Raw genomic sequence first — 13,079 nt, forward strand, 5'->3', positions numbered from 1 at the left:
GGTTGTAGCCTCAAAAAGAGCGGAAATACTATTTTAAAGACTCTCTCTGAGAGGCAGGCTGGCACTGTCTGTTGCTTTCCTGCTTTTACATATACTTGCAAAAGGAAGCTCTACTCTTTAAAGACTTAAAAAACCCAACTAAATAAATAAATATCTCTCTCAAGGCCTGAAAATGCTTCAAACCAAAATGTGCCATGGTTGTGTGCACCTTCAGAAAATCCAAGGCCGTTTCATGAAGTCCTGCATGTAAGAAGGCTGTAGCAATATTTAAACCCTGAGGTGTGTCATAGGTCTCATTACTGTATCTGTCTCTGCGTAACAGTGCTAGCTCTGTGTGAGTAATTGGCACAGGAGCTGGTGTCTAAAATCCCCTTTCAGACCCTGGTTTAGCAGCATCACACAGGTGAGGAATCAGTGACAGTGTGGGAAACATGACTCACATTGGTAGTGATTGTTGAGATTAGACTAGAGAACAAACCTTCTAGCTAGAGTGCTAGATGGTGGCCACAGGATCCGTGTGGCATTTGGCTCTCTTGTTTTCCAGCTCAATAAATCACTTTTTGGGGCCTCTGTTTTCCCACCTGTAAAATGCTTGGCAGAAAAGAGCGGGACAGCACTGTTCATCTTGGCAAGAGCAATGAAGAAGAGCTCTGCACAGAAGCCACCTACTACCAGAATTGTGTCCTTGATTATTACTCCTTATAATTAAGACTAAGGAGAAAAACTGAGGTGGAAAGATGCTTCTTTAGGCAACACAGGGAGGAAAGAAAGCTTAAGAGACAGACAGATGAGAGCCAACCATGGGTATGACAGTGAATTCATTCACTAGGTTTGCTTTATTGTTGCTCCTTGAAGAACCGCACTTTAATAGACATTTTACAGTGGAGATACCAGTTGCAACTTGACATAAAATCTGAACTGTGCCATACTTACAGTGGAAGCTTGTAAGAAGTGAATTAAAGTCTCAGTCTTGGTTTACTGCTTATTGGATCTGAGAAACGCCCTTCACAAAATAATGACCCGTGACGGAGTGGTTCAGCTAGATGAGATGATTCCTTTCTTACCACCTGAATTCAGCACAGCAGCCAGCCGGACAAGTAGATGTGGCTGCTGGTGTAAGCCTGCACCAATATGTGAGCAGAGCGGCTGGAGAGTCAGGAGTCACATACACCATCCTGTAATTCAGGTGCTTTGTCATGACCGGCTATTTCTGGGCATGGTGGGTCATTCCTGGCTTAACAAGAGCTTCCTCTGAAGCTGGCAAATTCCCCCTCCCGTCCCTGACTTGGGCACTATTGGCAGGGAGAAAGACTTGGAGCAGAAGGCAAAGGTCAGCATGGGAGGATGGGTTCAAGAAAAGCTAAGTTCACTTCATGAACACTGCAGGTCTTCTGGAGGGCACAGTTACGGTCTATGGTCTCCTAAATCTTGAAAAGTACACCTTGCAAGTGGCACAGGGCAGGGAGAAGTCAGTATGCAACATCTGCTTTCACCCTCTGGAGACCACAGAGTTGTTAATTCCTTTGAATATTCTTTAGGGGGCATTGATTGCTATTCCTCAGTAGCTACTAGGGTATTCTGTTGGAAGATTAACACAGAAACTTCAGTGTCTTCGTCTGGTTTTGTCCTCTTAGGTCTCATAGAAAGGACTGTAGAATGTAATCGGTGTAAATAAAGGATATTTTTAAATTCATTTTTGGCTTCAGTAAACAGTGGCATAATTATTGCATGTAATTTTGCAATAAATTTTTGAATAAGAGTAGTATAATTACAATCTATTCACTCTTGATCACCTGCAGATCTATCTCCCATTCATGTGAATGCGTTCAAAATTAACTGTTTTTCCTGTTCCTAATAATGATAAATGACCATAACTAGATCATAGAGTTTTGCTTACATTTGCAAATGATGCTGAATAGCTCTGAATGTTTTAACGTGCATTAATCTCTTTTGAGTTTGATGAATGACAAATTATGAGTACTGGGAACCTGTTACCCCTCTTTTCCTTCCCCCCAGCCCCAACACTCCCCCCAGATATATGTTACACTTTTAAAAAGGTGATTGTTACACTAATGCCAGTGAGGTTAGGATCTCAAGTGTGTGAAGTACAAATGTAGAAGGAAAGCTTACCCCTAAAGAGCTGAAGTAATAGTTAATAGGATGATAGGAAGAGGTGACATAGAAAAGACTGAAAAAAAAGTGAAAACCGAGCAGTAATATTTTGTGTAACACTGTCTCACACAAAATGCATGATATGCATTATATGACTACTGGTGGGAGGTCTTATGAAACATATATATACTATGTGCTGAGATCCTGACTGGAGTGTTCTCATGACTGAGCACAGGCTGTTTAGGGAAGATCGGTGGGTTGCTGTGCTCTCCGTGAAGGTGTTCCTTGTCTTTGCAGAGCTCTAGTAGAAATCCAAGGATGTGTCTGTCAAAAGTCAGGGTCTAAAGGCAAAGTGACACTGAAGATGCTGTAGTGGGGTCTGACCAAAACCTCCTGAATGAGATATAAAGGGTGAGGATTTCTATGGACAATTACAGAAGTCTCCTGATTGCAAGCCTTTGTCTTCATGGGAGATTTTAGCTATCCAGGTGGGTATTGCTGGGCTTGCACCGTGTAAGTAACCTAAGAAGTCCCTAGACTATGTTGCTGACAATTTATAATGCAGATAGTAAAGGGACTGTACTTGACCTGCTGCTTGCAAAGTGGCAAGAAATGGCAGAAAATATGGCAGAAATGGCAATTTGGCCTGCAGTGACCATGAGATGATTGAGTTCAAGGTACAGAGGAAGGCTGGGGAGAGAAGCTGCAGAATTAGGATGGGACTTTACAAAGCAGAGTTTGGCTTAGTTAGCGAACTTGTGTGCAAAATTCCCAGGGAAGATGCCAAAGGGGAAAGGGGCAAAGCAGGACTGGCTGGTTTTTTGTTTGTTTTTTTTTTAATTTTGGTTTAAAAAAAAAGGGGAAAAAAAAAACCAACCCAAAAACCACCAGAAAAAACAACTTAGTGAGAGGTGAGGAACAATCTGGGTGGGCTTTCAGCAGAAGGCTGTCTTGACTAAGCATGGAGTTACATGGTAAGACAGTAATGCAACCAAATAGCATGCAAGAATTGGAAAGAAGAATGTACAACAAAGGAAGAGTATAAAGATATTGGTTGAGCACTTTTTGACAAAAATGAGTAAAGCCAAGGCCCAGCTGGAACTGAAGAGAGGGCATTAAGGGTAACAAGAAGGGATTTTACAGGAACACTAATTACAAAAGAAGTTCAAAGAGCATGTAGGCCTGCCAATGAATGGGGGGAACAGCATAGCAGCAAACATTACAGAACATGGTCCTTGATGTCTTTTTTGCGTCAGACAAAGCCTACTCCCAGCTTTATACATACCAGCACTATTATTTATGGAGGATAGCCCACAGGGAAGGAGCAATGAGTTGGAGACAACTACAACTGGATGTATTCAGATCCACAGAGCTTAATGAGATTCATCTGATGGTACTGAAATAGTTACCTGCTGTCTGTCATCTATGAAGAATTGGGGCGATCTGCAGAGGGCCATGAGGACTGGAAAAAGGCTGAAGGCTAAAAGGCCTGTCTTTTGTAAAGGCAAAAAGAGAATCCAGGGAACAATGTGACAGTTATTGTCACCTCAGCCACTGAAAAAGAACATCTTAAAATTTATTTTCAAACATAGCAAAGACAGGAAGGCAGTGACCTGTATGAGGAGGCAGATGGCACCGTTAGCAAATTTGCAGACTGTGTTAAGTGGGGGGGAATGACTGACACACAGAATGTCAGAGCTTTAGTTCAGAGGAATCTTCAGAAAGTTCAAGATTGAGGCTTCAGAAATTTCATGAGATTAAGCAAGAAGAAATACAAGTTTCCATATTCAGGGCAGAATAACTCCAGCATTGGTACAAAGTGGTAATCGGCTGAGCAGCATCCTGGCTGGAAAGAACCTCGGGGTTATGGTGGACTGGTTGAACCACATATGGTTGAGCCAAAAGTCATAAGGTAAACCACACACTGGGCTAGAAGGAGCCTATCCACCAGATCAAACAGAGTTGTTGTTCTCATCTGCCTTTACTTGGCACCAGAGAGGCCATACCTGGAATCATGCATTTGGTACTGGCCCTCCTTCCTCCCCCCAGTTCAAATAAGGCTGCAAAGAAGCTGGAGGGAGTCCAGCAAAGAGCTGCCAGGATGGTGAAGGACCAAGAGCACAAGCAGAGGTTGAGGGATTAGCCTGGTGAAGAGGAAGATGTAGGGTGATCTTAGCAACAGCCTACAGCAACTGGAGGGGGAATAGTGAAGGCAACGGAGCTAAACTCTACCATTTAGTAGCAGACAATATGACAGGGAGCAACAGCCAAGAACTGCAGTTGGGAGGTTCAGGATGGACATCTGGGAAAACCCGTGAGAAGGGTAGTGCAGCCCTGGAACATGTTACTGAGAGATACGGTGCAGTCTCCACTCTGGGAAATTTTCAAGTGTTGGCCGGTCAAATCACAGCTGATATGAGCTACTGTGGGCGATAGCCATAGTATCAAGCAGGAGGATGGACTAAATGATCTTCACAGGCCCCTTTCAAGCAACTTTTCTATAATTCTATGATAGACTTTATCTGTAAGTAATAGGAGATACCTGTGTGATTGCACAGAGGCAAAGCCAAATATTACCAAGATGAGATGGGCTTCTGGGTCAAGGCAAGAACAAAAATCTCTAGGAATGTTTTTAATGATGTTGCATTTTTCTTTTACATGTGTCCTGACAAAGGGATGGTCATGTTCTTCTGCCCACAGGAAATGTTTTCTAAAACCCTGCTCTTCCTGTTCCTGATAGCCACTGAGCAAAGAGTTCATTCTGTTTCCCGGTATTAGTCTATGTACTTTATCTGTCTACAGCTTCCTTTCATACTTCTTCACGGAGTTTGAAGTCACTTCTGCTGAACATTTCTTTGTTCTGCACTTCTAAAATAATTTGCTACCTGAGTCATTGTTGTGGTTTAACCCAGGCTGGCAACTAAGTACCAAGGAGCTGCTCACTCACTTCCCTTGGCCCCGGAGGGGTGGGGAGAATTGAGAGAAAGGGAAAACTCGAGGGTTGAGATAAGAACGATTTAATAATTAAAATTAAATAAAATTTTTAATAATAACAGTAATGGTGAAAAGGAGAGAGAAAGGGAGAGGAATAAAATCCAAATGGAAGGGGAAAAACACAATACAGTTGCTCACCAGCCACTGACCCATGCCCAGCTAGTCCCCAAGCAGCGATCAGTCCCCCTGGCCAACTCCCCCTGGTTTACATACTCAGCGTGACATCACATGGTATGGAATACCTCTTTGGCTAGTTTGGGTCACCTGTCCTGCCTGTGTCCCTTCCCAATTTCTTGTGCCCCCCCAACCCCCTCACTGGCAGGGCCTGAGAAATTGAAAAGTCCTTAACTTAGTGTAAACATGACCCAGCATCAACTAAAACCATCAGTGTGCTGTCAACATTGTTCTCACCCCAAATCCAACACGCAGCACTGCACCAGCTACTAAGAAGAAAATTAACTCTGTCCCAGCTGAAACCAGGACAGTCATGACTCCTGAAACTTCCTCTTGATTTTTGCCCTTGGGTGTGTTTATTTGGTTTAGTTGGGTTTTGTTGCTGCTACTGGTTTTAACAATCTTTATGCTAGATCATACAACTGCAATGAGCATAACTTTTATAAAAGTTTTATTTGTGGTCTTCTCATTTAGTCTGCTTCAGTTTCCTCCATATTAGAGAGTCCACAGTTTTTATCCTTCCACAAAAACAAAAGAGACCAAGCCAGATTTTTTTAAGCAAAATAAAATCTGTTTCAGCCGATGTGTTGCTCCTCTGAGCTTGCAGGGGAGAGCAGAGTGTAGTGGAGACACCAGGACTGTACATTTTTGAGGGCTGTGAGAGAGAAAGAGCATAGAAGAAGGTGCAGAATAGACATCAAACTCACTGAGATTTTATAAATATTCCCTCCAGACTTCAACATAAACCCAAGACTGTTCACTGTAGTTGGAAGTGCCTGCTCAGCTGAAACTAGGCTGTGGCCTCCCTAGTTTCCAGACAGCACCTTTTGCAAGGTAGTATGTGTGGGACTTTCTCAGGGTTTCCAGTTGCGTCTGTTTTGTCTTGTATTAATAGTCACTGAACCACAGAAAGACTGACTTGGCTTCCTTCATATTCTTGTTGTGAATCAGGCAGAGCTGGAACTTGTGTCTGGTTTTCTCACATGCCACGTGAACTTCCCTTACAAGCAAATTGCTAGCTATGCTGGCATTCCTGTCTTACTAGTTTTGAAAAAAAAAATTGTGGTTCTCCTTGTTGATACTGCCTTATTTTCCCCCAGAGTTTGTATTTGACTAATTAACATTTTCTAATAATGACAAAAATATTCAGCAGATAATTGCCCATCAGCCTCTGAAGACAGCAGAGAAACTGCAAGTAAGGCATCCCCTTCAAGCGATCCAAAGCTTTGTGATTTCAGCTCTCAATTTCACAGTAACTTCTTGAGGTACACTGACTTCTCAAATGCTTTTTAGAGTTTGCTGGGCTTTACCTTTAACTAGGTCTTTAAAAGTACATTTTCCTGTAGCCACACAACTAGGAATCTTACCAGCTTCACTGGGCTGGTTATTTGTACACAAAAAGAACAAAGACTATAGGAGAGCCCAGATAGCTGATAAGCAACAGCATCCAATAGGCTGAAGCAAGGGAAGAAATGGACAGTGTGTGTGTGCACGCACATGAGAGGGGAAAGGTGTTGATGCAATGGTGAAATGAACATAAAAATTTGGAAAAACTGTTCTTTGCTTGTTTTCTGTCTTCCACCTGTTCCACTTTTCCCAGACTTGATTAATAAAGAGCACTCTTTGTATACAGTTTTCTGGGACTGACTTGGACCTTTGCTGGGATTATGAGCATTATTATCTAGACATTTTCTGTTATATTTGGTGGTTTACCTTCCTTTTTGTCGTTATGGTATCTTCCTTGGTTTTACTTTGGTTGTGTGCCATTTCATATTTGAATGCATGCTCCTCTATCAAGTGCATCTGATTCTGTCGTCTCTGATCTTCTTATTTTTACATATTTCTCCAACTTCACCTCCTTTTGATTGGATATTATCTGGATTATTGCTCTTGTGAAATAGTTTTTGTTAATGATTTGAGATTTTACTACCACGTTCAGTTTTTTCAACCGCACATTTTGGTTGTACTTTGATACTACTTCTCCACTTTCTGTTACTACTCCTAAACAGTAGGATGCTGTAGTGATTTCTGTGATTCAGCTATAGAACAAATATTGCTGTCAGTAAAACCCAAAGCAACCGTGGTGGTGTATTCAGAGGAAACAGAACTGGCCCTTAGTTTCTATGTGTATGTCCTTGTAGTAGTCCAAGTGGTGGAAGGAGAAGAGGCTGTTAGCGGCAACATGGTAGCATCTTCCTTCACTGTGTGAAACTAAGCCCAAGTGTGACAGTAAGTTCTTACCTACTCATTGCCTACAGAAGAAAGCAGCAGGACAGAGTTTTAATTGTGTTTGGCTGCTCTGTTGAGGTTGCGTCCAGACCATCAGTGGGCTTTGCACACTACAGAGTGGAAATCCCTGGTTTAGAAGAGATGGCAGAGGAATGATGTACATTTTTAACTGCAGTTGCATAAGGAGCTATTGTTGGTTCAGTATCGCTCAATACCTTTATCAACAGTTTGGAAGGAAATGTGTAATCGTCACATAGATGCAGATGCTATAAATTGTGACCCAGTAGGTGGATTCCAGCATGTAATACCTTCAGGCACTTAGTTCAGTCTGTCCTTCTCAGAAGAAAGAGATTGTTTAAACCCCTTCTCATACCACCATTTTAAGTGCAAGTGGTGAAACACATACTTTACGTTTTCCCCTCATCTACACTGTTCTACTGGAGATTACTGTACTTCCATATAGTAGCAAGCTGTTTTATGAAGGAAAGGGTTAGGTTCGTTTTCTGAGATCTAACAGATTGTAGGTAACAGAAGTTCAGTCTTTGCAGGTGCCAGGGGGCACTGGCATGCAGCCAATATAGGGAGGGTTGTGGACTCTCCCTTCTCTACTTTGCAAAAGTGAGTATTGTTTGTGATTTATCAACACTCATGCACACAAACACAATATTTCACGGAGGCTGTGCTGCAACAATACACAGTGGAGCAGGAGGGCAGGATGCTGTTCACACTCTTCATTGCATATTATAACACAGACAGCCAAGTGTGTTTTTAAACATAGCCATACAATCATAGAATCATTTAGGTTGGAAAAGACCTTTGACATCATCAAGTCCAACCATTAACCCAAGACTGCCAAGTCCATCACTAAACCATGTCCTTAAGCACTACCTCTATGTGTTTTTTAAATACCTCAAAGGATGGTGATTCCACCACCTCCCTGGGCAGCACGTTCCAACGACTGACCACCTTTTTGGTGAAGAAAATTTTCCTAATATCCAATTTAAACCTCCCCTGGTACAGATTGAGGCCATTTCCTCTCTTGTCCTATCACTTGTTACTTGGGAGAAGAGACCAACTCCCACCTGCCTACACCCTCCTTTCAGGCAGCTGTAGAGAGCAATAAGGTCCCCCCTAAGCCCCCTCTTCTCCAGGCTAAACAACAGTTCCCCCAGCTGCTCCTCATCAGACTTGTGCTCCAGACCCTTCACCAGCTTCGCTGCCCTTCTCTGGACACGCTCCGGCACCTCAATGTCCCTCTTGCAGTGAGGGGCCCAGAACTGAACATCTCATGATCGCTATACCCAAGACAGCCTTCAACCACCACATGACCCTCCAGTCCTTCTCTGTTCAAAAACAGCAGGTCCAATGCGGCATCTTCCCTAGCTGGCTCTCTGACCAGCTGTGTCAGGAAGTTATCTTCCACACACCCCAGGAACCTCCTAGGCTGTTTCCTCTCTGCTCTTTTGTATTTCCAGCAGACGTCTGGTAAGCTGAAGTCCCCCACAGCAAAGTTCAGTTTAGTTCAGTTTCTTCCCAGCAATTAGAACTAGAACCCTTTAGTTCTGGCAACAACTTACCTATGGCAAATGTGATTATGGCTGATTCTGCATAAGTATTAATATCAGATGTCAAGGTATGGATGGAAAAATGTAGAAGGAATGAAGTTTGGATCCAGCAGTATAAATATAGCCCATAAAGCACACATTTATCTTGTGGATCAGCCAGCTTAGTACATTTTCTAAGATTAGATCTTTCAGAAGGTTCATCTGTGTTTGCTGTCAAGTTTTGTTTGCACAAGCAGAGATTGCCGGTGGCACAGTGGTGTTATCCTATCAGGGAAATATTCAGATGAGCTCTGTATAGGATTCTTGCATTTCCTCACATAGATTTACACCTAGGGAGTTCTCTAGTTTGGTGGGCAGCTTCAGCTAGGAGGAGGTCTTTGAGGGAGTTTGTCTTTTTCAAACACAGAAGACAATGAGTTGCTCCAAAGGAAGAGTACAATATAAACAAAGGGATGGGTATTTAAAGTCTTATGAGGACAGAAGAGGTAAGTGTAATGAAGACAGAGGCCCCTTCCCCTTCCCCTTCCCCTTCTCCCATTGTATTCAGACAGGCATTTCCTAATAAAATGAGGAAAACATTTCTGTACTTGTATTGCTATTCTCATCCATTTGCCTGCGTGCAACATCCAACATTCAGAATTACATCCATATAAGGGAAAAGTGTATTACCTCTTTACCTCAGTTTGACTTCTTCACTAGTGTCCAAAAAAAAAAAAAGAAGTAAATATATTATTAAGATGTTAATATGCAGCTACACTGGACACAAGTTTGACTTTTGCTGAAAGTTAGTTAAAAAAGGTGAATTACCTCAGACCTAATCACCATCTCTTTCCAACTGGAAGGATGCCCAACAAATATTTACTTTCTAAAGTTTGGTCCCTCTTTTGTTTTATTTTTGCACTGTTCAGTTTAATAAGTCTCTGATGTAAACCCAGGTTCCACTAAAGTATTAATGCCATTTTTGTCAAGAAAATCAAACAGTAAAGAAAGATCCAGCCTTAGACAAGCCAATGGATTTGATTGAGCTTTATATCTTTCCTGAGTAATCACGACACGCCTAAATGTATATTTTAAAATAAAATACCACATCATTAAATCAGACTTCTCGGATGTACTTCAGAAGCATTCTAGTGTATATATACTGAAGCTGGCATTGAATCTCTAACTTCTTCTCAAGGTGATGACTGCAATAACAGAATATTAATATATTTATGTGAATAATGCCAACAATTATTACAATCCCACTTTTTGTTGAACTGCACAATCACTTTATGAATCAAATAACAAATTTGGGTTTAGTTAGGAGATTTTGCCAAATGTTGTATTAGTAGTTGCCATCTTGCAGCATTTAGGAACGAGAAAACTCATGAGACTCACACACCACGTTGACCAGGACCACTTACCAAATCTGCTCTCACTGCACAGTCTGAGCAACCAGCTCATTTTTTGACTACCTGGGATTATACCAGACTTCTCTCTCCAGCAGATGGTATGGTAGTCACAACGCTAAGGAAACACTAAGAAACAAATTAGCCATGAGAGAAGGGCAGATAAAAATGTTTCCTTTCCATAACATTTTCCATGCTTTCCTCACTCTTATTTCTCTGCACACATATACACGCGTGTGCACGCATGCACCGTTCTCGGTGCCCAGTGCTCTGCTGCCAAGCTTGCTCCAAGACAAGCATCTGGCATTTGCTGCATCCTGCAGATGGGTCGCGAGTGACATACACACAGTGCAGCTGTCTTTATCTGGCACTCAGGTGACTATTTGTTTGCTAATCAACCAGCAGCTCCATTAGCTGAGTTAGAGGTTAGGAGAGAGTGATTAAATATACAGAAAGAGAGACTGTTATGTAGTTGTGGGTGAAATGCTGGGTGGTAATTACAAGACATGTAAGGATTGTTATTGTAACCAGGGCTGCAGCAAAAATTAAATCTATTCAAACTGCTTGTCACTGAATATCCAATGGCAGTTTCCTAAAGCAGAACAAAACCCAAACCTGCTCTGTTCTGCAGCGAGCATAAAGAGGTATCTCCGTGTTTGCATTAAAAAGCTGTGATCACCTGTAAAAATGATCAAATTTCAAACTAAATCAAATATGCAGTTTCTCACAGCCGCTTGCAAAGGACGTCAGGAGTTATGTGTGAAAAGAGGAGTGAAATCTGATAGCTTTGTGCTGCTCAGTTCAATTAGTTTAGCTAGCTGGCCAGAATTGCAGGTGTTAATTCTGCAGGTGCCAGTTGGGTCTAATCAATCTGCAGGTTTTATCTGATGCTTAGTGTAGCTCAGCTGGCCAAGCAGCAGGCTTAATACCTAGCAGAGAGAGTTGGTCACCTGCTAGGATGTGATTTGTTGCTGTGTTTCATGCACTTTGTAATAAAACATAACTTCATATAATTTTGAATTTATTGTGGTTTTATATGAGCATTTAACCTATATAGAAAGAGGAAAAAATCCTCAACTGATTCTAAATGTCAGCATTTTATTGTTAAAATACACAAACTGACATCCTGAGGTCATTGGGTTTGACAAGGGTATAGTGTCACTAATTTTGAGGAAAATGCTCTTGTACCATGAGCTGGAGTGCGTAACAAAGTGGGGTGAGCTGAGGGAACTGGGGGTATTTGTCCCAGAGAAGAAAAGGATAAGGGGAGCCTAATGGCTGTCCTCAGCTGTCTAAATGGGGGTTACAGAGCAGACAGAGCCAGACTCCTCTCAAAGTTGCTCAGCAGGAGGACGAGGTGCAATGGTCACAAGATGCAGCAAGGGTAATTCTGACTATAGGAAGGAAATTCTTCACCAGGAAACTTAGCCATTCTGTAACAGATCTCTCCAAAATGTCGCAGAGCCTCTGTCCATGGTCTGCCTTGGAACTTGCCCTGCCTTGAGTAGGTGATGGAAGTAGAGACCTCCAGAGACCCCTTCCAGCCAAAATCTTGCTGACATTCTGCATTGCTGTTCTAGGTTGCACCTGGCCCTGCTCTCCCCTTTGATCTTTCGGAAGGAGATGGAGCTTGTCCTCCCCTTGGGATTCTGACAGGACAACAGAAAAGGCTTGCTTTGAAAAAAGAAGTTTTTAAGAAGTGATTGTGGCTTTGTTAAATTACTGTTTCTAATTGAAAGCTTATGAAGAGTATGGGTTTGCTTTCTAGTGGTTAGCCTGCTGACTGATGTGCCATCAGTTTAAGGACCACACAAAACAAACTGCAATGAGTTATGCTCAAGACACCCCACAGGCTTCATGATATCTGGGTATGCAATAGGGGCTGTGAGCAAATATCTGGTTCAAAAACACTATTTGCTTTCACTTAACTAATTCCAGAGTTTTTTCTAAATAAACAGCACTTGTCCCTTGGGTGCCTGCAAAAGCAAGAAGGCATCTTGGAAGCAGGGAGATCCTGCAGAAGCAGAGGTTAGCTGTCCTCTACATTTCTTTACCAAGTTCTGCCTTCATCCAGGAAATGCAGTGCCATTGAGACAGGGGGTCACGGGGACCCACGGGAGGTTTCATTGGGCGCAAAGGAAGCAGAACTTGAGGGACAGAGGGGCAGTTGTAGATGCATGTCTTGGGGAGCTCTGTGAGATTGTTGTTGGAGTTAATCCTGTCAGGACTGAGGATTGGAGTCAGGTGGCATTAGGCACAGTATTAGAGAATAGTGTTTTCTCTACCCTGTAAAGATCATTTTATCATACACGTCAGGACCAGATGAACTTTTGATGCTGGCTCTCCCAGCATATCCACTGCCTGCTGTATTTTCTGTGTTGCTGTGAGTGTGTATGTGCAAAATGATGGTGCATTGGCCATTTTAACATTCCCTGTCTCTTGAAAGGGAGTGCATGAAGTGCAGGCACTCCAGGACTCATACCCAGCCTGCCTAGTACTGGAGCCACTAGTGTCCAGGGCAATATTATACACAGGTTTCCTACAAACATGCCTGCCACAACACTGCAAATAAGCCAAATCCCAGTTCCTCTTGGGCACTTTCAAAATTAGCACATCA

This window comes from Falco rusticolus, chromosome 3, assembly GCF_015220075.1.
Source record: "Falco rusticolus isolate bFalRus1 chromosome 3, bFalRus1.pri, whole genome shotgun sequence".
Classification (NCBI taxonomy): Eukaryota; Metazoa; Chordata; class Aves; order Falconiformes; family Falconidae; genus Falco; species Falco rusticolus.